This window comes from Tupaia chinensis, unplaced genomic scaffold, assembly GCF_000334495.1.
Source record: "Tupaia chinensis unplaced genomic scaffold, TupChi_1.0 Scaffold000045_1, whole genome shotgun sequence".
Classification (NCBI taxonomy): Eukaryota; Metazoa; Chordata; class Mammalia; order Scandentia; family Tupaiidae; genus Tupaia; species Tupaia belangeri.
The window spans coordinates 333,464-359,265 of NW_006159501.1; positions in this window are offsets into that span (position 1 = coordinate 333,464).

Sequence of the window (25,802 nt, forward strand, 5' to 3'; positions counted from 1 at the left end):
CTTTCCCTTCAGTGAAACTTTTCTTCTAGATTCTATTGTCACTGAACTAAAAAGAATCAAACTACTATTTTGTAATATTAATCCTAATTTCTCACCAACACAGTTAATGTAAGTAAATAGCCAGCATTTGTAAACAGATGTCAAAAGAGTATTAGAATGAAGATTTACTGCTAAGTGAAGCAAGCCAGTCTATGAAAGAGAGATGCTGCATGTCCCCACTCAATATATACCAAATTTCTTCACTCAATGGCAGAAACTGAAAGATTGGATGGTATTAAGACATGGAGAGCAACTGTGGATGCTAGACTGGAGACAGTGTGGGAGGAGGGTGGGAAATGGGGGAGGGTGAGAGGGAGGGAATCAAGGGGAAAAAGAAAGGAACAAAACATTTAAGGGACACAACATTGAAAATTATCTGTTGATGATAAATGTATGGTAATATCTTTGAACCAATATACAGTGTTTCAGGATGGGAAAATTCATTTGGCATGCTGCAATGACACACAGTGACTGAATGTAAAAATAAATAAATAAAACTTAAAAATTAAAAAAAGAGGATAAGTTACATAAGGTGTAGTAAAGAAGATACTACATTTCCTGATATATAATGAATACTGGAATTTATTACTTTTAAAGAAAACTTTTACTTCAAAATGGCAAAGCCTATACTTCTTGAATGCCAGGTATAATAAAATTCAAAAGTTATTATTTATAATATTTCTCTAGGAGTCTTATAATTCAATACAGTACTAATAAGAGAAAGATGTAAAACTATAGTTAATTTTTAAAGTAAAACATGGAAAAAAATAAGAGTGTTTCTCCTAATGGTAGTTCTCATTATATAAAACTAGCTAATTCAGATGTGGTCTTTCATTGAAATAACAGTAGACACTCTTGTATATATTTATTCCTGATATTATTGGAACTGACAAATAAGCACTATCTATAATACCAGATTTACTCAATCAATCAGAGAATTTTTAATTCATTTTAATCACTTTCTTGATGCTTTCATAGACTGTGAACCAATTACACATTATATTTACTCGTATTTACTCACCTAAACACAATAGAAATTTAATGTCTTTCTGGCAAAAACAAATATGGCTCCTCTTCAATGAAACCCCATACTTTAAGTACTGGATCTCTAAATGAGTCAGTAGTATAAACAGGCTATAGTCAAGGAATGTCTTGTCTAACTCAAAGACAATGTATCTACTCAGTCCTAGATTACTTTCTCTTTTTTCTTTCTTTCTTTTTTTTTTTTTTAAAGTGTTTCTATAGGACACATGTGCTTGTTGGAAAGAGACAGAGAAAAGAAAAGTGATAAATGAACCCGAGCAGGGATTGTCACGATGTAATCCCTTTTCCTCCATTCTCCTCTGTGGATTTTGGGAATGCATGCACTTGGGTCCTGCGTGATTTTCAAGCTGCCAGGTCCGGGATTTGAACCACGCAATTGGCCATGTGGGATCCATCCACCTTAACTTCCATGTAACTGGCTGACTCTGGACTTTGAATTTTTAAACTTTCATAGATATCTGTCATGTTTAGTTCCACTGGAATGAATTCTTCCATGGATGGGAAAGTTGTGGTGATGGCTACTTTACGTTAATATTATTACCATGAAAAATTACTATTTATGACATGACAATTATGTACTAGACAGTTACTAGGTGTTTTGCATATAATATATCATTTAATCCTCATAGCAAGTAGAAGGTGATGATCATTATCCATATTTCACTGATAAAGAAACTGACTTAGTACTTCAAGGTCATACAGCTAATAATGTATTAAATCCTGATATTTTGAATTCTATATAACCTAAGATTTGTTTTGTTGTTGTTTTTGTTTTGTTTCCTTTTTTAGCTCTAATTTTTATTTGGAAATAGAAATAAAGTACAGAAAATAATTTTCTGTGTTTTGTTTTGTTTTGTTTTGTTTTGTTTTTTGCCATAGGGTACATAAACTCACTGGAGAGAGACAGAGAGTGATAGAAAGAGAGGGAAAATGATAAAGTACTCCCCAAAGGGGATGGTCACACCAAGATCCTGTCTCCTCCATTCTCCTTCTGGGATTTTGGGCATGCATGCACATGCATACAGCACGTTTTTCAAGCCACCCATCCAGGACTTAAGTCACACAGTTGGCCATGTGGGACCCAGTCACCTTAACCACACCACACCATAAACTGGCCTTTAAATTTTTTCTTATAATGTATTTTAATTAGCTTTTCCTCTAACTTCAATCTTCACCTCAACTTTATTATATCTCTTAAGCAAAAATACTAAGTCTGGAATTAAAAGAAAAAAGTTCTGGCCTGGATTTTAATTTGTTGTGTAATCTTGGGAAATTCACTTAACCTCTTTCAACTTACGTGCTGACCTGAAAAATAATGGGACTGATTGTATCATCTCTAAAGTCACTTACAATTTCAAAATGCTATGAGTTCTCCATTAGTTGAGAAGTCTTTGTGAAAATACTTTATCTCAACTGCAATGATTGTTATTTTTCAAATTAATGAGATCTTAAGAAATATGATTTGTCTTTAAAAATTTAGTTACAGTTGTAAATAATAGTCAATTGAAGAGTCTAGCTATAAAGATGAGACGCACAAGACCCAGAGTGTAAGGCAGACCTTGTACTTAGTACTTTCAATCATGCTGTATCAATTCTGAGGTACTCTCTTTATTATGATTTTACAGAAGAGTAAATTAGGCTCTGAGAGGTAAGGTTTCTTGTCTGCAGTTATGCAGTGGATAAGTGGCACAGTAGGCACTTGGATTCAGATCTGCCTGACATTGTCATCTGAATCAGGGTATAGCTCCTCTGCGACCTTAAGTCAGCATACGCCCTTCAGTCTGATAGATTTACCATTCTTTTGGCACTCTTTAGTTAGAACGCTTCTCTAAAGAATAAGATCTGTCTCTGGAATCACAGATTGTCAAAGGTGGAAGGAATTTTGGAAGTTATATAGGCCAGTGTTCTAAGTTTAAGTTTGTAGTGGATGCTTATTCTCGTGAAGTAATTTGAGATCCTCTTAAAAGGATACACGTCTAAAATGTACACTAAATAAGTCTCCCATGGATTGAATGCAAAGTGAAGAGAAGGGCAGAATACTCACTAAAAGAAAGAAGGAAGAAAGAAAGAAAGATAGATTCAAATGTAGTACAATTATAAAAGCCCATGGTGAACTTGGTTCAATTCTTCTACTGACATTTAATAATTATGATAAGTGTAGACACTTAAAACTCAATTAGCCTCAGTTTTCACATCTGTGAAATGGGAACACGCATCCACTCTATAGCATTGCTATGAAGGCTGAATGTGATAGTCTTGTCAACTGCTTAGCAGAGTGGGTTATGAATCCTATTTCTCAATGAAGATGGGCAAGAAACTACAACCATTACTTAGCTAGGACCTCCAAAATTCCCAGGCTTTCTCCTCCAACTCCCCGCCCTTGTAAAGAAATTACATTTAACCAAGGCAGATTTAATTCATGGCTCGATAATTGACCTAAATGCTTCATTTACTCCAGGTCTGAGTAGCAGTTGTACTAAAAGTAAAACCTTTGAGAAAAGAACCACAAATACACTGGTACCACCTTCCCATCGAAGAGCTTTGGTATACATCGTGAATCAGCCTGACTGAGGGCACTATCACAGACCAGGTAGAAACCTAGGCAACATCAAATCAAAAAATATTTGGCAGGAACTGAAAATGGCAGAAAATAAGGAGGAAAGGAAAGAGCATGAGGTAAGAAATGTGCTTGAGCTTCAAATATGAATAAGATGGATGTTTAGTGATAGGGCTGTGCCAGAAATTGGTAGCATGGATGATTTGTCTTGGATGGACTTGTCTAAAACAATAATTCTTGTTTATGTGCAATTTTTAACAGTACTTTCCTTGGAAAACCTGAAGGTTCTCAGCATAGTACCTCGAGTTCTTCCAAGGAACAATTATAATAAATAGTTTTAGGATTATAACAAGATTGGCAAGGATGAGAGTAATCAGGGAACAACAGGACAGTGGGCAGCAGAGGGGGAAATGGCATGAGAACAATAAACTCAGATGGATGGAAACACAAAGAGGGAGAGAAGCACTTGGGTAGTGCTGGCTCTTCCTCGCATTCCAGAAAGTGGTTGGCTATTTCCAGATTCTCCCCTTCAACTTTCTCTCTGTCACCACTTATTTTCAGAGCTCAGATTATGAGCACACAGAGGGCAGGGCTCGCACCCTCCATCCTGTCTGCCTGACCACAGGAACTCAGTAAACGTGTGTTGAATGAATAATTAAAATCTGAGTAACTTCTACAATGTGGAAGTATATCAACCTACAGTGCTACATTTTCCTGCTACTTAAATTCAATAGTTACCATGTTCTACAAGTTAATATGGTAAGTCTCTGGGTTTTTGTTTTTGTTTTGTTTTGTTTATCTAGGAGTGTAAACAACTAAACAATGTGGTGAATGGTTACATCTTATACAAGGCTGGTAGCTAGAGAACCAAACTCTGTGCTGCCAATGGTCCTAGTGTCCTTGGGCTAATTATTTAGTTCTTAACAGCTCACACTTAAAAAGCAGTATTTATTTATTTATTTTTTAGAGGTTTTTGCCATAGGCCACGTGCGCTCGCCAGAATGACAGAGAGAGACAGAAAGAGAGAAATCACCCAGGGGTGATAGCCACAACGCAATTCTTTCTCCATTCTCCTCTCGGGATCTTGGGCACATACGCACAAGCCCCTGCGTGAGTTTAAGCCACCAGGTCTGAGACTCGAACCACTGCCAACTACATGGTGTTCCAGCAACATAGCCATTACGCCAACTGCTTGTCCCTTAAAAAGCAGTATTATCATGGGAACCAGCAGTTAGCATAATGGCTATGTCACTGGACTCCCACGTAGTCGACTGCGGTTCGTTTCCCGGACCTGGTGGCTTAAAACTCACGCCGGACGCGTGTGCGTGTGTGCCCAAGATCCCGAGAGGAGAATGGAGGAGAAGGGATTGCGGTGTGACCATCCCCCCTGGGGGGTGATTTCTCGCTTTCTGTCTCTGTGTCTCTCTCTGTCTGTCTGGTGAGCGCACGCGCCCTATGGCGAAAACCTCTCAAAAAAAAAAAAAACCCTCTCCAAAAAACAGTCACTGAATAGGGAAATCAGAGTTCTGGTTATGTCTCAGCTTTAACTTGTGTATTGTTGGACATATTCACCTGTTCTGGGTTTCTTTTTCCCCAGATGCTTGTTGAAAGGGTAAGAATAGGATAACTTCAAAAGCTTCTTTACAGTCTTAAAATTGATAGTCTGATAATTTTTTTTTTGAGCGGTTTTTGCTATAGGGTGTGTGCGCTCGCCAGAAAGACAGAGAGAGACAGAGAAACAGAAAGCGAGAAATCACCCCCCCACCCCACACAACACCCCCCGGGGGGGGGACGGCCACACCGCAATCCACCCCCCTGGGGGGGGGACGGCCACACCGCAATCCCTTCCCCTCCATTCTCCTCACAGGATCCTGGGCATGCACACACACACCTGGTGTGAGTTTAAGCCACTGGGTCTGGAACTCGAACCATGGTCAACTACAAGGGAGTCCAGCAACATAGCCATTACACCAATTGCTGGTCCCAGAGTCTGATAATAATTTAAGGTAAGACCAAACTTATCATACCTGCGTATATAATTCTCCTGAATATGAAAGCATAGAATGTGTGCAGTATAAAATAAGCCACTCCAAGATTTAACTTGTGTATTTGGAGAAAGAGATGCCTAATGAAGTAATTTTACCAATTATAAAAATAAAAATAAGTTTGAAACTGAAGAATTAAATGAGGGAGAAAAACATGATGATTTTCCAAAACTAAAGATAAGCCAAATTATTCACTGGACATTTTGCAATGTTTATTCAAGATAAAAACTACAGGATTTTAAAAAGTTGTTCTAATTTTAATACCAAATGGAGACTTAAAATGGAAAGTAATGCATTTACTCCCACAAAATCAGAAATTAAAAAATCATATATATCTATGATTTTAAGCAAAACAGCATGAAGTAAATTACCAGAAGTATTTATTTATAACCTAGAAACTAGTAAGCATAATAAAAATACTAGAGCTATTTTCTATAAGGCAATCTGAAAAGAAAGATAAAATTCACTTGATTTCCCAAAAAGCAATTATATAAATATTTCTATAATATCCACATTCAGTAGTACTCTTGAATTATCTTGAAAATCTAATCAGCCTTCACATAATACTAGATTCATGTTTTAGTTTCTAATTAAAACAGAATTAGAAACGAAAACTAATTACGAATGATTTCATTAAAACCCATTTTTAAGCTGAGCACCATAAATATCAGATAATATCATTCTTAAATCCACAGAAGGGTCCATTTAAGTCATAAAACCTCCCCACCTTGTGTAATCAAATCCACAAACGCCTTAGTTCATCAAATCCATACTTTTTCATCTGCCTGTAGATACATCAGGAGAACAACCACATTTTTATTATTCACCATCTTAGTCCTGAATCAAGACACCTGGATCCCTTCCTTGTGGCTGGTTGCATGTTACTTTACAACATCTGTCTCTTAAATTTACTGCCTATTTTCCCATCTTCATCCATACCTTGCCTCCTGAATTTGTCACTCACTACTCTATCATTTTTCAATAATTCAACCTTGGTTTCTTTCAACAGTGCTTTTCTTGTAATATGGTTGCTTTGACTATCCTGAATTAACACCCATTAGAACTCAGCTTGGCCCCAAATCTTCTACTTCAGTGTAGTTCATAGATTGGGCTACCATTAGTTGTCTCCAGCTCATCAGAGAAAACATGATCAATATAACAGTTATAGTTATATAGTTATAATATCTAGCTGGTCAAAGAATGTTTAAAAATGTCTCATCATTATGTAATTATTTTAAATGCTGATTGAGCGTATAGAAGTAAGAGCATCTGCATTTGACAGGATCATAAATCATTATTCATTTTGTATATAAATAATTATTAAGCACTTATCATGTATCGACCACCATGCTAGGAGCAGGGATTAGTGGTGATTAAGATGTATTCCATGGTCGTATTCCATTCCAGAATCTAGTGGAAATAAACTTTCAACGAGTAATTATAAGCTACATGAGGGCTGTGAAGTAAAATTGCAAATATGGTACAAATGTATTTAGGAAACCTAACTGTTGTGGTTTTAATGTTTTCCTCAAATTCAGTCATTCAAAAATTAATCCCCAATGCAATAGTGTTGGGAGGTGGGGCCTAATAAGAAGTGGTGAATGAGTCTCATAATGTGGGAGAGGATTAGTGATTAGTCAGACCATGCTGTTATAAAGGAGTTTATTTCCGGTATACTGTATCTTGTGGGGCTGCTGGCTTTTCTGCCAGATACCACCACCATGCTCTTGGACTTCACAGTTTCCTAAACTATGAGCCAAATAGACGTCTATTCTTTATAAATTACCCACACTTTGGTATTCTGTTATAGGAGAAAATTAACTGACACACTAACTTGTCCTGGGTTGTCAATGAAATCTAGGCAATGGGAAAGTCAGGAAAAGAACCTAATAAATCACTTCATGTAAACCCTCAGATTACAAGTAGTCATTTTGAGCTAAAAGAAGAAATGATCAGCTTGTCCCACGAATTAAAGTCTAAATAGGTAATGGCAAACTAGATACACTCCTCTCTCTCTCAATGGAACCTTCCTAATCAAGTTAACAGGCTTAAAAAGTCTGCATTAGAGACTCATTAATGGTAAGTAAGTAATTAAAAATGCTATGGTAAATGACTGATTAGCAACATATAATTCAACTCAATGAGATGTTCTAAATAAAATTATGAAGTAAAATAAATGTTATTATACTAGTGCACATATTCTCTTTCATGGTTTAAAGTCAGCTCATTTTTAGGCCCAGGTAATATTTTAGGTTCTCCTAGAAGCCTTAGTCTGACCAACAGACAGCTTCTCAGAACTCCTACTACCTCGATTATCTGTACCATTCTGATAGCTCTCAGTGCTATTGCTGTACATTGCCATATTTTTATTTGTACCTTGTTTTAGCTTTAATCCAGGAGGTACTATATTAAAAGCTGCATGCATAGCCTTTAGTACTAAACTGATCAAGAAATCATATCCACACTAGACAGATACCTAGGGCGCCCTATAAGATTCTTTCTTCCAGATTTTGTATATCTCTTTCCTTCCAGTTTGGTAGACTTTATACATGACAGATTCCAAAGGTGAAGGGATTTTTTACAGACATAATTAATGGTCTTAACTGACTGACTGTGAATCAATCAAAAGGAAGATTATAGTGAGTGGGCCTGATCTAATTGGAGTAGCTCTTAATAAGAGATGGAAGTTGCAGATATTCTCTGGCTGAGATGGAAAGAGCCACCATGAGTTCTGCAGCTGCAAGGAAGTGAATCTTGCCAATACTCATGTGAGCTTGAAAGAGGACTCTTTACCTCGGATCTGACTATAATTCCAGCCAACACTTGATTATAGCCTTGTGGGACTGAACAGAGGATTCAGTCAAGCTACGCCTACAGTCTTGACCCATGAAAACCGTGAGACAACTTAGTATAACCACTAAGTCTGTGGTCAGTCGCTAAACAGTGAGATTAAACTAACACCATACCTGTGCCAACTGTGCACACCTGTGCAGGATGGTCTGGCACAATGCCAACTGCTGCCTTCAAACACACAGTGAACAGGTAGTATAGTAGTGTGCTTGAGCTGTTGTGACAAAATACCACAGTCTGAGTGGTTTAAACCTCGGAGATTTTGAAGGTAGGAAGTTCAAGACCAAAATGCCAGTGGAGTTGGTCTCTTGTGAGATCTTTCTCCTTGGTTTGCATACACTTACCTTCCTAATGTATCTCTATTGTGCCCAGGCAGAGAGAAATAGAGAGATTTTGTGTCTCTTCCTATTTTAGGACACAAGTCTTACTGAAGTAGGACCCCATCCTCATAATCTCACTTAACCTTAATACCTCCTTAGAGAGGACCTGTCTCCAAATACAATCACACTTAGAGTGTGGGGAACACAGTTCAGCCCATAACAAATGGCTAATGCACATGGATGGAAGGTTGGCAGAAAAGAAGAAGGTAAAGGAACACTACCTGGAAAATAAAGAATAATTGTCAGGGCCTGATATCCTGGAATATTGAAGGTTAAGGATGAAAGAAGCTACAACATGCCATAAAATGGTCTTACTAAAATAATAATAATAAACATAGGGCCAGCAGGGAGCTTGGTGGTTAAGATGCTGGACTCCCACATGGCCAACCACAGTTCAAGTCCCAGATCTGGTAGCTTGCTTTCTCACTTTCCCATTCTCTTTCTCTCTTTCTCTTTGTCTCTCTGTGGTGAGCACACATGCTCTATAGCAAATTAAAATAATATTAATTAATTAATTTAATTTAATTTAATAAATAATATTTTAAAATAGTATTCATAAGTCAGTTTTGTTTTGTTTTTGTTTTTGTTTTTTAAAAAAAGAGGAATCCTAATGTAAACAAAGTTTTCAGTTTTGGAAGGATCCATAAAAATTAATACAATTGACAGAAAAGAAATCACCTTCCTTCATGGAGAATTTTGGAGGGAATTTTCCAAGAAAAGGGTAGAAACAAGGCAAATAATTTTGCTAAAATTAAGAATTCAATAGTCATACAAATAGCTGTGTTTAATACATATGAGAAATACTGGCTACACGCGTCAGTCAGAGGTTCATATTTCAGCCAAAAGAACTATCAGAGTAAAAATAATTACAAAATGTTTTAATTCAAATTAGTGAGAACATTATCTCTACCACTATCTTCTATGGAGGTTCCCTCTGGCTATATGATCTATTTTGAAAGGACTGACCTGAGAAGGTTCTCCAAGCAAGCTCTAGAGATATCCTCATACTATCTTGGGTCTTAGACTTCTGAAGTTTCAGATATTTGGAGCATTCTGTAAAATGCAGAAAATAGTATAGTGTGGGCTCAGGAAGGACATGTGCCTTTTGGTCTTACTGATTTTTCACCTTGTAGGAAAAAGCATGGCAAAGGGTGCCACGTGGTTTCTAAAGCAGAGGGTCTGGATTACACTACAGGGAAGACCTAGTGTCACATTCACACAGGATTCAAATAACTGTGCTGAGATAGGAAGAAGGAGGCAGAGAGAAAGAACATTTTTAGCAGAGGGAACTAAATCAGTAAAACATTAAGTTTTGCTTCCGGGAGAGTTTTTCCTCTTATTTTCTTCCCCCATTCTCTGCCTCCTGAAGCCTTATCTGGTTAGTATGAGTTGAATTCCACCCTCGGCCCCCAAATACACAGTTGAAGTTCTAACCTCTACTACCTTGGAATATGATATAATTTGGAAATAGGTAGTTGCAGTTAAGATGAGGTCAAACTGAAGTAAGATGAGCCCCTACTCCAACAGGACTTACGTCCTTAGTAAAAGAGGAATTCAGACATGGGAATGTGCACACACAGAAAATACCATGTGAAGATAAAAGCAGAGACTTGGGTGATGCTCTTACAAGTCAAGGGATGCCAAAGACTACCAGCAAACCAGAAGCTGAGTGGCATGGGACATATTTTTTCTCAGCCTGCAGAAGGAACCAACCCTGCTTACTTCCAGAACTGTGAGATAATACATTTCTATTTTTCAAGGCCCTCTGCTTGTGGCACTTTGTTATGAAGACCTAGCAAACTAATATATTACCCACTCATCTACCCCAATGTCATTTTCTCTAGGAAGCCTTTCTCTGGCCATCCCTTGTGGACCTCATCCTCACTTTCTCACCTATGGACTCTCAGAGAAGAAGTGGCAAAGCCACCCAGGGTCAGGGTAGAGAATGTGGAGAAGCAATGACTGGTCAGGGATACTAACAGCAGAACTGAGGCCAGAAGACTAGCCCTCTTACTCTTCCTTGGGATAGGGTTGGGGGCTGCAACTACTCCTCTTACCATGGACACAGACTGTGTAACAGTCATACATGTACTTACCTTTCCCTCTTCATGACTGGAAGCTCCTGGGAGTAATGTTTGAGTCATATTTACTATTTTATCCCTAAAATTTGATACAGCACTTGACACATACTTGTTGATAGAAGTGACCTAATGAAAACTTAAATAGGGCAAAGCCTGTGAGAATGTGTTCTTGATCAACACTATGTTAAACACCATTTTCTTTGGATGAAGAGCTGTATCTCACGGCTCCGTTTTTGGCACCCACTCTGGCAGGCACCGTGATAGTGATATGATAGTGATGAAGAGATGAACCAGACAGCCCACAAGTTAAAAGAACTTCCAATATAGCAAAGGAGACTTTCGCATAAATATTTGCAATGTAATAGTATATAGCAGGTTAAAATTAAGCATAGGATCTATTCTCCGTGAATCCCAGGGAAGAAGTGGCAAAGCCACTAAGGATCAGGGTGAAGAGTATGAAGAAGCAATGACTGGTCAGGGATAGTAACAGCAGAACTGAGACCAAAAGACTAGCCCCCCTACTCTTCCTTGGGGTAGGTTTGGGGGCTGTTAACATACAGGCCTAAGTTGTTGATTTTACTTTTCCCAGCAATGTTTATTTGAACGACTCGGCATTTCTGAGTAGCAGGTGATTAAGCATGAATTTACAAAGGGATCAGTAGGTGGCACAGTCAGAAAACAGCTACCACCTGTAGTCAGTGGTTACCCCTACTAGGAATGAGATCTGAAAAGGCAGCAGGAGGGATGGTTATAATGAATTTGTAACAGATTGAAATGCAAGTCAACAAAGTGTAAGGCTGAGGATAAGGAGGGAGCGGCCACTGCGAACTACTCACATGGAGTCAACCCAGTTCTTTAAAAAGGGTTCCTCAGGACACAGCATTCCGCAGGCTCTTCACATCCAGAGTAAACCCATTTTTTTCCTCACACTTGCAGGAAAATCATGTCATGGTGCAATAACCCCCCCTTCTGCATGTAATCATGTCATGATGCAATAACCCCCCTTCTGCATCTATCTAAGTGAATTGGTTTTCTAGAGTTGCCATAACAAAACAGCACAAACTGGGTGACTTAAACAACAGAAATGTATTTTCTCACAACTTAGGAGGCTAGAAATCCAATATCAAGGTATCAGCAAGGTTGGTTTCTTCTGAAACCTCTCTCTTTGGCTTGTAGATGGCAGTCTTCTCCCTCTGTCCTCACATGGCCTTGGTATGTGTCTGTGTCCTAATCTCATCTTACAATGACATCAGTTAAATTGGAGTAGGGCCTAATGACTTAGATTTACATAAAATACCTCTTTAATAGTTTATCTACAAATACAATTAACATTAATTTAACTTTCTGATGAAGTCAGACTCTTGACAACAGGGGTCACTTTGGTTTTGTGGGTTTTTTTTTTTGATTGGTTGTTTAATGTGTCCCCACACTATCTTCTTCTTTTGTAAACATGATACAGTGACCCTAAGGATGCTTCTCAGGTGATTAAGGACATTGCAGGGATTCCTCCTGACGCTTCTGAATAGGAAGGTGCTGTGCAGGGCTATAGAGTCAATGACTGTCCATCCAAATTATCCACCAGGCTTTGAATCCATAACCCAGTATGAGGCCACTTTAACAAATTGTTTTGTTGTGTTTCAGATCTGCTCTTAATCACTTTGATAACCATTATTTACTACTGCCCAAATACATGCCATGAGCTTTAAGTATTTTAGTACCTAGGAGTGGCTCTCAAAACTCATCCACATAGGTGGGCATACCAGTAAAAAATGGGTGCCCCATACTCTACCTTTGCCATCAAGCATACACTTGAATCATAATTCCGGCTGCTTTCCAAGTCTGATTTTTCCTATTCCACTGGCTGATGCTAGCCAGTAAATTCACTGCCTTCCTTAAAAAATAATTTCATAAATTTAAGAAATATGCAATTTGTTTTATTCTCATAGTCTGATATCATTACCAGTTGGCATTCTACCAAATTTTGGCACTAATTTCTACAAAGCAAGCTGGCATAGCTGTCTGTATTTGCTCATTTGCCTGAGATGCTAAGAATAGCTAAGATTTATTGGGATGTATTATACATTAGAAATTTCTCCTCAATTTCAGTTCAAAACTAGTCAAGAATTAGATATGAATGTCAGACAGGTGAAGAGCAAACAGCAGATGCCTGACATGATTTTCAAGTCACCAGAAACAGGACCCAAACTGCACAGTCAGCCATATGCCACTTACTGACCCCTTTTCTTCAATTTTCTACAAACTATTGGCAAATGCACAAATCCAGGTGTCCAGCCATCCAGAATCTATTTTGGTAATCTACCCACATGACAAAAAAAGACCTAGTGGTACATTTTATGGTGCAATTTTACCTGAAAGAAATAGAATCCAGAAGGAACTGAATCAAACCTTCTAAATTTATCCATCAGGTAAGTCACATCTATACCTATGAAAAGAGACAAGAGGGTTCCTCTAGAAAGAACCCAACACTTGAACACATGGGTTTCCACCTAATAGTACTGGCAACAAATATCTCATGTCTTAAAAATATTTTGATTAATAAGTCGAGAACCTGCACTCTTAGAAATATAGCCAAAGAAAATACTCAGTGATACAAACAACTGTGTACCAATATCCTTATTTTAACATGAGAATGGGAAAATAAAATCAAAATAATAAAGAAAAGGAATCATATGGGTAAAGAAAATGTGGCAGAAATACACAATGAAATACTACTACATCATACAAAAGCACGAAATCCTATCATTCATGGCAACATGGATGGATCTGGAAGACCCATTAACTGAAATAAGTCAGGTACAGGAAAGAGGAAGATGGGTACCACATACTCTCGTGCATATGTGGAAGCTAAAAGTTGATTTCATGAAAGTAGAGATTGGAATAGGGGTTACTAGAAACTTAAAAGTGTAGAGGGTAAGGAAATAGAGAGATTTTGGTTAATGGATACAAAATTACAACTAGGTACCCAAGAATAATTTCTAGAGTTCAATACACTTTATGGCAATTATGTGTAACAATAATATATTGTGTATTCAAAAAAGCCAGAAGATTGGATTTGAATGTTCCCAACAAAAAGAAATGATAAATGTTTGAGGTGATAAATGTGATGATTACCTGATTTGATCATTGCACACTGTAAACATATGTCAAAATTTATTTAATCTTTCTATATTCATACCCTACGTGAATATATGGGTTTAAATGCCATCTATCCATCTTCAGGTCCAAAATCTGTCTTTAACTCCAAACTCAAGGATCCAAACTTCCACATAACATATACACATGGATATTGAATTGGCATCTCAAATTTAACAAGTTGAAAAGAGAATTCTGATATCTAATACCTGAAAATCTACACAATCTTCAATATTCCTTATCTCAAAACATGCAAATTCTATATACTCAGTATCTTAAGTAAAAAAATTTTGCTTTTTTATTACCAGATGGTGTATTTGTTTGCCAGAGAAAGAGAAAGTAGCCCCTCTCCCATTGGGGTGTGGTCACATCACAATCCTTTTTACTCCATTCCACCTTCCTTTCGTTATTTTGAGCATTCACTCTCACATGCACCAGATGTGTTTTTCAATTTTCCTGGGTTGGAATTCAAAGTACGATTGGCCATGTGGGATCTGGCTCCCTTAATTTCTGGAGCAAAGGGAAGAGCCATTAATTCAGGATAGATACCACATTTTCTCACTCATATGTGAACGCTAAAAGCTTAGCTCATTAAGTAAAACTTTGCAGTTAACCTCTCCATCCCATTTCCTTCACAGACCATATCAAATCCAGCCACAAATTATAACAAATCACCATTTTTCTATTTATTTTTTTCCTTTTTTTAAAAAAGTTTTTGCCATAGCACACATGCACTTCCCAGAGGGAGACAGGAGGAGATAATGAGAGGGAAAGTGAAAAATCACTCTCAGGAAAACAGAAAAATCTTCATAAAGTCACTGCATACAACTGACCCCTGGGAACAATTAATGTGGCCTGCAGCATCTTCTAATGTTATCTCTTACCTGGTCAGATTCTGAGTCTGAGGGACCAACAGCACCACAATGCCGCTTCGTAAAGTGAGTTCATCTGTAACTGCTGCCTCAAAATCATGCAGTATTTCCACCTGTAAAAGGTTTTTAAAAGAACTGGTTAACCAAGAAAGGAGAGGAGATATTAAACTAGGGTTTCCTAGTCAGGTTAAAACTCTTGGAAGCATTTTTCAAGGACAAGTAAAAGGATGAAGTTATGCATCATATCCCAAAGAAGAAGGCATTTAACAACAGAAATTCTATTGTATGTTCCCATAATATCCTTGTATCTTATAGGGCCGTCTGCACTATGTTTACTAATGCATGTCCTCTTCCATACCTGAAAGTACTATATCAATTAAATTGGAATTAAGCATTTTAAAAAATTCACCCTTTGGGGAGAAAGGCCATGCTCTGCAATCCCTTTTCCTCCATTCTTCTCCTGGGATTTTGGGCACAAATGCAGACACACCAGGCATTATTTTCCAAGCTGTCATGTCCAGGACTTGAATTGTGGTCAGCTGTGTGGGAGTCCAACACCTTAGCCACTATGCCACCTGCTGGCCCCAACCTTTTCTTTCTTTTTTATTATTATTAGTTAGACATTCAATAGCTATACATCATTTAGATTGTAAAGAGACTTTACCTATTGTGATATACACTTCACTTCGGTTGAGAATACTATACACATCCTCATCAACAGATAATAAACCATATCTGTGCCCCACGATTATCTTACCTCTTGTTTTTTTCCCCAAAATTTCCTTTCCTGTACTCTTCCCCTCCCATACTCTTCTTTCACTTTGTCTCTAGTGTCCATAACAATTTTTAATGCTTTTATGTCCTCCAGTCTTTCAGTCTCTATCACAGAGTACGGACAGTCAGTACATGTTAAGTGGAGACATACAATGTCTCTTTCAAAGCCTGACTTGCTTCACTCAGCAACAAATCTTCCACATTCATACACTTTCTATCAAATTCCAGGGCCTTGTTCTTTTTTATGGCTGAATAATATTCCATGGAGTGGAATTGCTGGATCATATAGTAGTTCTATTTGAAGGTCTTTGAGAAGCCTCCATATTGTTCTCCACAGTGGCTGGACCAATTCACATTCTTACCAACCATGTAGGAGTGTTCCCCTTTCACCACATTCCCTCTAGCACTTATCTTTTTTTTTTTTTTTTTTTTAATCTTCACTATTCTGATTGGGGTTAGGTGGTATCTCATTGTGGTTTTGATTTGCATCTTCCTTTTGATGAGGGATGTTGAGCATTTTTTCATATACTTTTTGGCTGTTTGTATGTCTTCTTTAGAGAGTTGTTTATTCAGCTCATTTTCCCATCTTTTAATTGGGTTAATCATTTTCTCCCAGGTAAGCCACTTGAGTTCCCTGTGTATTCAGTCCCTTATCTGAGACACAGCTGTTATTTTTGATCTTCGCCATTCTGACTGGGATTAGGTGGTATCTCATCGTGGTTCTGATCTGCATCTCCCTTATGATGAGGGATATTGAGCATTTTTTCATATGTTTTTTGGCTGTTCTTATGTCTTCCTTAGAGAGTTGTTTATTCTTTTCATTTTTCCATCTTTCAATTGGGTTGATCATTTTCTTCCAGGTAAGCCACTTGAGTTCTCTGTGTATCCTGGTTATCAGCCCCTTATCTGAGGCACAGTTAACAAAACTCCTCTTCCATTCCAAGGGATGTTGATTCACATCAATTATATTGTCCTTTGCTGTGCAGAAACTTCTTAATTTGATGTAATCCCACCTGCCTATTTTGAGAATTATTGCCTGTGCTTTGGGGGTCTTGCTTAAGAAGTCTTGGCCTACCCCTATGTCTCCCAGAGTTTCCTCAGTGTTTTTCCACCAGTAGTTTTATAGTTTGCAGTCTTAGGTTTAGATCTTTCATCCACTTTGAGTTGATTTTTGTTAATGGTGACAGATAGGGGTTCAGATTCATCTTTCTGAATGTGGATACCCAGGTTTTTCAACACCAATTGCTAAAGAGTTTTTTTGTTTTCTCACTGGATTGACTGGTACCCTTTGTCAAAGATTAATTGTATGTACGTTTGGGGGTTTATTTCTGGGGTCTCTACTCTATTCCATTGGTCCTGTTTGTTTTTGTACCAATACTATGCTGTTTTGATTATCACAGCTTTGTAATATATTTTGGGATCAGGAAGTGAGTTGCCACTACACTCTTCTTGCGCAGAATGGTTTTGGCAATACAGGGTCTTTTATTATTCCAGACAAATTCTATGATTGTCTTTTCTAGATCTATGGAGAATGTCTCTTGTAATTTTACAGGGATTGCATTAAATATGTAGATTAATTTGGGTAGGATTGCCATTTTGATTATATTAATTCTCCCAATCCTGGAACAAGGGATGTCCTTCACTTTTTTGCATCCTTTTCAATTTCCTTTTTATGGTTTTCATAGTTTTCCTCATAGAGGTTTTTGACTTCCTTGCTTAGTTTTATTCCTAGGTATCTTATACTTCTTGTGGCTATGGTAAACAGGATAACTTTCTTCAGTTCTGTCTCTGTCTACTTGTTTTTTGTATATAGAAATGCTATAGATTTCTATATACTATAAATGCTATAAATTAATTCTGTATCTTGTCACTTTAATATATGCATTTATTACTTCAAGAAGTTTTTTGTGGATACAATTGGGTCTTCTATGTATATAATCAGGTCATCTGCAAACAGAGGTAATTTCAGCTCTTCTTTCCCCATTGGAATGCTTTTTAATTCTTTCTTTTGTCTGATTGCATTGGCTAAGATTTCCAGTACTATATTGAATAGGAGCGGAGAAATGGGTAGCCTTGTCTTGTACTAGTTTACAATGTTAGCTGTATGGGTTTTTCATAGATAGCTTTTATTATGCTGAGAAATGATCCTTCTATGACAATTTTTCTGAATGTCTTAATCATAAAGGAATGTTTTATTTTTTCAAATGCTTTTTCACATCAATTGAAATGATCATATGGTTTTTAATCTTTTTTTTTCTGTTAATATCGTGTATTACACTTATGTTTTTGCATGTGTTAAACCATTCTTGCATCCCTGGAATAAAGCCTACCTGGTCATGATGAATAACTTTTTTATATGCTGTTGAATACAGTTAGCAAGTATCTTGTTGAGAATTTTTGGCCCCAACATTTTCCCTATTTCTATTATCTTACTTCAACCCACTACTGTCTTTTAATTAATATAATAACTTCCTTATGTGGGGATTCTTAATTCAGATGATTTTCTTCACAGAGTAGAGTGATCTTTCTAAAACATAAATGATTTCATGCTGATCCTCTTTCCCAATACTTCAATAACAGAGCCTCATATATAGAGTAGAAACAGGTTTATTACTTTCTACATAATCTGCTCTCTGCCTCTGTCTTGGATGCCATTCACCTCCCACGTGCTTTATTGGTCACTTCAACAGATGTTTCTATCTAAAGACCTTGTATTTGACTGTCTTCTTTTTCTGGAAAGCCATATGCCTAGAACATTCCTGTTCTTTTCTGTTTCTTTTACTGGTGTAGTAGTGCAGCTGAGGCTATATCAGAGAGGGAGAAGATTGAAAAGCTTCCACATATTTCATTTAGAATTAGTGTGTATACTTGGAATCCCTGCTTCTTTGGTTTTATCTAGGACTATACAGGGATAGAGATGGGAAAAGGTCTTTAAAAGGGGGTATTTCCTGATTTTTCTCCTATTTCTGAGGGTTCTCTTTGATTTTTAGTCATCTAGTGATATACTCACTTCTTCCTACTTCACGGGAGTATGTTCCTCACCAACAATGGATACAATACAATGGGTCACAGAAATGACAGAAAAAAATTTCAGAATATTTAATGTAACAAAACTCAATAAGATGCAAGAAAAAAGAGACAACCAATTCCAGAATATGAGAAAATCTTTCCATGACTTGAAGGAGGAACTCCATAAAGAGATAGATACACTGAAGAAGAATCAAACAGAATTTCTGGAGATAAAGAAAACAATGCAGGGTATCAAAACTTCCCTCAGAAGTATCAACAGCAGATTAGAACATGCAGAAGAAAGAATCTCTAACCTTGAAAATAAAGTATCCAATTTAATCCAAGCAACTGAACAAAACAGAAGAATAAATATAAAGAGAAGCAGATGGCATGGCAGTTAAGGTTATGGACTCCCACATGACTGACTATGATTCAAGTCCTATACCTGGTAGCTTGAAACTCACACTAGGTACATGTGAGTATGTGACCAAATTCCAGAAGAAGAATGGAGGACCAGGGATTGTAGCACAGCCATCCCTGCTATGGGATGATTTCTCACTTTCCCTCTCACTGTCTCTCCAGTGAGCACATGCTCCCTATGAAAAATACAAACAAACAAAGAAAAAACAACCTTAGAAAAAGAAGAGAAAGAACCATTAAAAATGAGGACAATATATGAGAAAATTCTAGATAACTTTAAACAGCCAAATATCCACATAATTGGTATTCCAGAAGGTGAAGAGACATATGAAGGCATAGAAAACATCTTTTATAGTATATTAGCTGAAACGTTTCAAATTTAGAGAGGCACGCGGACATCCAAATCCAGGAAACACAAAGGACATCAAGTAGATATAACATAAGATCTTCTCCAAGGTTTATCATAGCAAATTGGTAAAAACCAAAGACAAAGACAATATTCTAAAAATGGCAAGAGATAAATGCCTAGTTAATTACAAGTATATACACTAGACTAACATCAGATCTTTCAATAGAAACAACACAGGCAAGGAAAGAATGGGAAGACATATTTAGAACTCTGAAAGAAAAGCAATTTCAGCCAAGTGTACTATACCCGGCAAGATTACCTTTCAAATAGGAAGGAGAAATAAAATCATTCCCAGATAAACAAATGCTGAAAGAATTCACCAAAATAAAACTGGCTCTTCAGGAAATACTTAGGGGACCATGACACCAGGGAAGCTAAAGGGAGACAAATAGAAGTAAGAGAACACAAAGCAATTAGAATAAAAGGGTAAGTCTACACATTTGATAATAACATTGAATGTCAGGATTAAACTAAAAATGCAGATTCAATTGTTTTATGCACAAGAAGGTCTAAATATAAATCCATAGATTATTTGATAGACAGTTTTCTCTTTTTATATGTATTATAACTATTACTCATTGTATAAAACTAGATAATAGACAGAAGGTCCAAAATGTTATAAGTAGCTGAGTCTTTCTTTGGAATGAATTTTATTTTATTTTATTTTTTTGAGAGGTTTTTGCTATAGAGCGAGTGCACTCACCAGAAAGACACAGAGAGAGAGAAAGCAAGAAATCACCCCCCCAGAGGGGGTGGCCACGCCACAACTCCTTTCCTCCATTCTTCTCTTGGGATCTTGGCACGCACACACATGTGCCCAGTGTGAGTTTAGCCACCAGGTCCGAGACTCGAACCGCGGTCGACTACATGGGAGTCCAGCGATATAGCCATTATGCCAACTGCTGGTCCCTGGACTGTATCTTACAGTAAAGAACATCATAGAAAATTTGGTACATACTTGCAAAATAACCAGTGGAATGGGTTTCAAATGTTGACAACATAATATATATATGTTAAATATTGAAGGTGGTGAATATGTTTATATCCTCAATTAATTATGTGTCCTATACATGCTTTTAAAGACCATTCTGTACCCTACAAAAATATGTAATGAGTATATGTAAATCATAAATTACAGTCAATATTTAAAGAGAGAAAAATAAACATGCTTTCCTCCTATGCCTATTACAAGAAATGAATGAGATAATGTGAGCAAAAACTGTACAAACTACAACTCCAATAAAGGCAAGCTCATACCGTCATGAGTTCTAACTACAGAGAAGAGTTTGTCTTACGGGATTCCTGCTAAAATATGGCAAAAATTATGATTTGAAAATAACACTTTTATTTTACTATAAGAATTATAAACAACACATATGTGTATCAAACAGATGTGATTCTAAAAAATATATATAGCATGCTGGTATTTTCAGTTTGTTTATTTTATATCACTCCTAAGAAATAGCAGAGTTCCTCTCCCCATAAAAGCTCTTTCCAATCAATGTGTTTAACCTCAGCTCTAAGGAGGCATTTAAATTAGCACATGATTCTTAGGTAATTTCTACCCAAAGAAGTTCCACAAAGTAACTTTCTAAATATTGCTTTTGTCTGGGCCAGATCAACTTGTGACGCCAGAAAGACATCACTGCGAAGTTGCAGTGTAAGGCAGTGCCATCATAACAAAATGGTGAAAACCAGAGCAGTTTTTATTAATAACAGCAGAACCCAATTTTACCGGTTTTAATTTACCATTTTCACATTTTACTATGACATTCTCCAGATATAAATTGTTATGATGAGAAGCCATTCGCTAGGGGCCAAAAAAAAAGTTACAACTCTGCTTTTTTATTTAAAAAAAAAAAAAAAGACTTTGCATATATCAGTGAAGGACACAGTAATAAAGATTGGTCTGGAACATTTCTCTTCATGACGATTGACTTATCAGCAATAGTCACTGCAGCAGAGTTGGAAATTACATAATTACCAGAAACTGTAGATATTTGACTTGGCAAAAACCCTAGGTTTATCTGATTTATTTTTGTAAGAATTGCGCCCCATGGATATTTAGAAATGTTTCATGAAAGAACAGTAGAATATAAATGAAACAAGCAAAAATCCTCTTTTCAAAGGCTGCATTTAACTCCATCGTCACTGTTGTGATAACACAAATAAACCAAAGACAAACCTTTGGTGATGGCGTTGGGTAAAAGCATTATTCTAAATTAAAACATTATGAGCTACTAACATCTGGACATTTTCTCCCTCTTTATAATCATTCTTGTCCATTCTCTGCATACTGTTTATCAATGGGCGCTGCAGAAAGTGACACTGAGCCTCAGAATACATGCATAATCACAAGGTGCAGAATGCAAAGGGCCATGTTCCTGGACAGGCATGTTCTGACCTCCGCCTACCCTCTGGGAGCAAGCCATCCCTTGTCTAGGGAGGAGAGAGAAAGAAAAGCTAGTGTTTTGCTAACCTAGCACTGTCATCCTGCCTTTGCTTCTGCGGTGCCTGACCAAGGTTTATTATAAAGCTAGTTTTCAGAAATGTTTTGTTATTGAATTCTGGTAAATGGGAAAGGTGGACTGACTGTGAGAAATGAAATAAAATAAAAGTAAACAACTATGTATAGTAACAAAACAGAACTCAACGACCTAGTTTCTAGACCTGGTTATATCATCAATTTGCTATGTGACTTAGGTAAGTCCTTCCTGCTTTCTAGGCCTCAGTTTCCTGTATTATTTGACATACATTCATTTTTCTTGATATATGAAATATCACCTACTCCACTGGTCCTTAATTTTAAAAATCATTTTATTATTTCTAATTTGTTCATAATAGTTCTAATTTTCATACAATAGTTATGCTATTAAAAGGTACAGTGTATATTTTTGGTTTAGTTTTGTTTTTTGCTTTTTTTAAATTTGCTAAATGGTGCATGTGCTCACTGAAAGTGAGTGAGAGAGGGAAAATAAGGAAGCATTCCCCATGGGGATGGACATACTATAATTCTTATTCCTGTATTTCTACTTACAGAATTTTGGACCACCCCACATATGCTCATAGTGTTTTTCAAGCCTCCGAGTGAAAATTCAAACCATGCAGTCAGTGATGTGGGACCCAGCTACCTTACCCACCACACCACTGGCTGGCCCTGATTTTCAAAACACATATCTATTGTGTATTGACCAAATCAGGATGATAAACATATCCACCCTCTGAAGCATTCATCATTAAACTGGAATGAGTTCTAGCACAATAGAAAATGATAAATGAACAATTCATTTTATACTTCAAAATAGAAGAGTGGATTTTGGCTATCGCCTATCATTTCTTAAGTCTATTGTCTCACCAAAAGTATCATTCTTCCCCAATAAGATAAACTGTGTTTCTGCTGGCCCTCAAGTTTTATAGTCAAAACAATAAGTAGTTTGGATTCTGGTTCCATCATTAATATCCGTCTATTACAGCGTATAACCCATCTGTTGCCATGCAGGTCCTATTTCAGAAATGAATGTATATCCCTCTTTCCTTCCCACAGCTTCACATTCCGAGGTCAGGCCTTGGAGTGAATGGGTTAAAAAGATCCTAGAAAGGAAGGTCATCCATTTCATCAGTTAGCCACTCATCCTTCATTCCTTCGACAACATTTATTGAAGCCTGTGTTGAAGCATCAGTGTAAAAACATATAATCCAGGAGCTCTTAGTGTATCATGAAAAACAGACATGTAAGTGATAATGAAAATGAGGTGAAATAGGACTGATAATAGATGCACATCATGTAGTAGTAGCATCAAACTCAGTAAGAGCTGCCACTGACTTGGCAGTTTCAAAACACTTGTATGGTTTGGATCATGGTTTGTCCCCCACAGTTTCCTGTTTGGGAATTCGATGTTGGGAGGTAGGGAAGCCTAGTGGGTAGTGACCAACTCATTGTGATTACATCACAGAGGCAGCACTCATGAATAGTTTTATGATGTCTCACAAGACTGAGTGAGTCTTGCATCTCCTGAAAAGAGTTAGTTCTCATGAGCACTGGTTGCTATAAATGGGAGAAAGAATAAATCGCTCATTCATTCTCTCCAATGCACTTGCCATCCTCTGTGCTGTTTACCATGCTGTAGGCTGAGAGAAATTTTTCAGTCCATTTTATGTTGCTAACAGAAGTACTTAAGTTTCAGTGATTTAAGAAAGAATAGGCTGAAGAGTCTTAGGCCTAGTCCTACAGCATAACTGACAGATACACAGGGGAGGGTAGGTGTATATAGAGAAAATGGAGAGGTTTTTGCTACAAGGTGTGTGCGCTCACCAGAAAGAGAGAAACAAAGAGACAGAAAGTGAGAAATCACCTCCCCGGGGGTATGGCCATGCTGAAACCCCTTATCCTCCATTCTCCTTTTGGGATCTTGGATACACACTCACATGTGCCCGGCATGAGTTTAAGCCACCGGGTCTGGGACTCAAACTGTGGTTGACTACATGGGAGTCCAGCAACATAGCCATTACACCAAATGCTGGTCCCCAAGAACTAAGCTCTTCTAAGAAGATATAAAACTCATTCAGTTTCATGAGACATCATTAACCTACTCATGAGAGTGTGGCTTCTATGATGTGATCACCATAAATCATATAGAAGTTGTGATATTTTCACCTTCATAAAAATATTCATGCACATAAATAACGCTGATGAACAGCTAAGAAGTTTCTCACATCGGAATATAGTTCAGACTTCATAGTGAATAATTGTTATATCAAACGACTATCTTCATTGGCAAACTTGTTAACTGATTAGCAAAATTAGTAGGTTTCTAATCTAATACTTATCATGAGCACAGTGTATCTTAATCCTGTTTTCAAATATTTTCCTCAATAAACACAACCTAAGTTCTTGTTTTACATTTTCTTGAACATTTTTTGATCCAAAGTTCTCTTTGAATTATTTACAATTTTTAAAAATCTTTCATTATCTCTTAGACATCAAAATAATAGTTAGAAACAAGGACTTCAGAGACAGATCCTTCTAGGTTTGAAGCCAAATCTTCCACTCTTGAACCATGTGGCTTTGGGCAAGTTATTTGACTTCTTTAAGCCTTGCATTATTGATTTGTAAAATATGAAAAAACTGTTTTACTATGTGTGATTGTTGAAGATTAAGTAAGACAAATGATAAAAACTACATAGCTTAGCTCTCTGTATATACTATAATAGACATTCAATAAAGCATTAGAGAGGCCAGACAGTTGTGCAGTGATAAAAATGTGATACTCTGCAAGGCAGTCCCATCTGGAAGTGTTTCCAATTCAAATACACTGGGCATATGTGTGCCCATGACCCAGGGTTGGCTAGAGACTAGGGTAAATCATGGAACCCTATTGGGGGGTGCTGTCCCTCTCTGTCCCTCACTCATAGAAGACCTTGGTAGAGTGGGCTGTAGTACCTCCATCTTGACCCCTGGATGCTCTTTCTCTCAATAAACTTTCCTTTTTCTCTTGGAAAAAAAAATAAATAAATAGAAGAAAGAAACTAACTAACTAACTAACTAAATAAATAAATAAATAAATAAATAAAAGTCGCTGGACATTAGGGTAATAGAGTTTCATGAACATTATTTTTAAAAATATTTTCTTTGTTCTGACAAAATGGTAACTGTGGCAGGGACCAACAGTTAGTGTAATGGCTATGTCGCTGGACTCCCATGTAGTTGACCACGGTTCGTGTCCCGGATCCGGTGGCTTAAGACTCATGCCGGGCGTGTGTGCGTGCGTGCCCAAGATCTCAAGAGGAGAATGGAGGAGAAGGGATTGCGGCGTGGTTATCCCCCCTGGGGGGTGATTTCTCGCTTTCTGTCTCTCTCTGTCTGTCTGGTGAGCACACGTGCCCTATAGTGAAAACCTCTCCAAAAAAAAAAAAAAATGATATCTGTGGCAAAAATATGATAGAATAGGACCAATTATGAAGCAACTGGTAATGCTTATTAAAGTATGTGCTTTATTTTTTTTTTCCTTTTTTTGGAGAAGTTTTTGCTATAGGGTGCATGTGCTTGCCAGAAAGACAGAGAGAGAGACAGACAGACAGAAAGCGAGAAATTACCCTCCAGGGAGCATAGCCATGCCACAATCCCTTCTCCTCTATTCTCCTCTTGGGATCTTGGGCATGCATGCACACG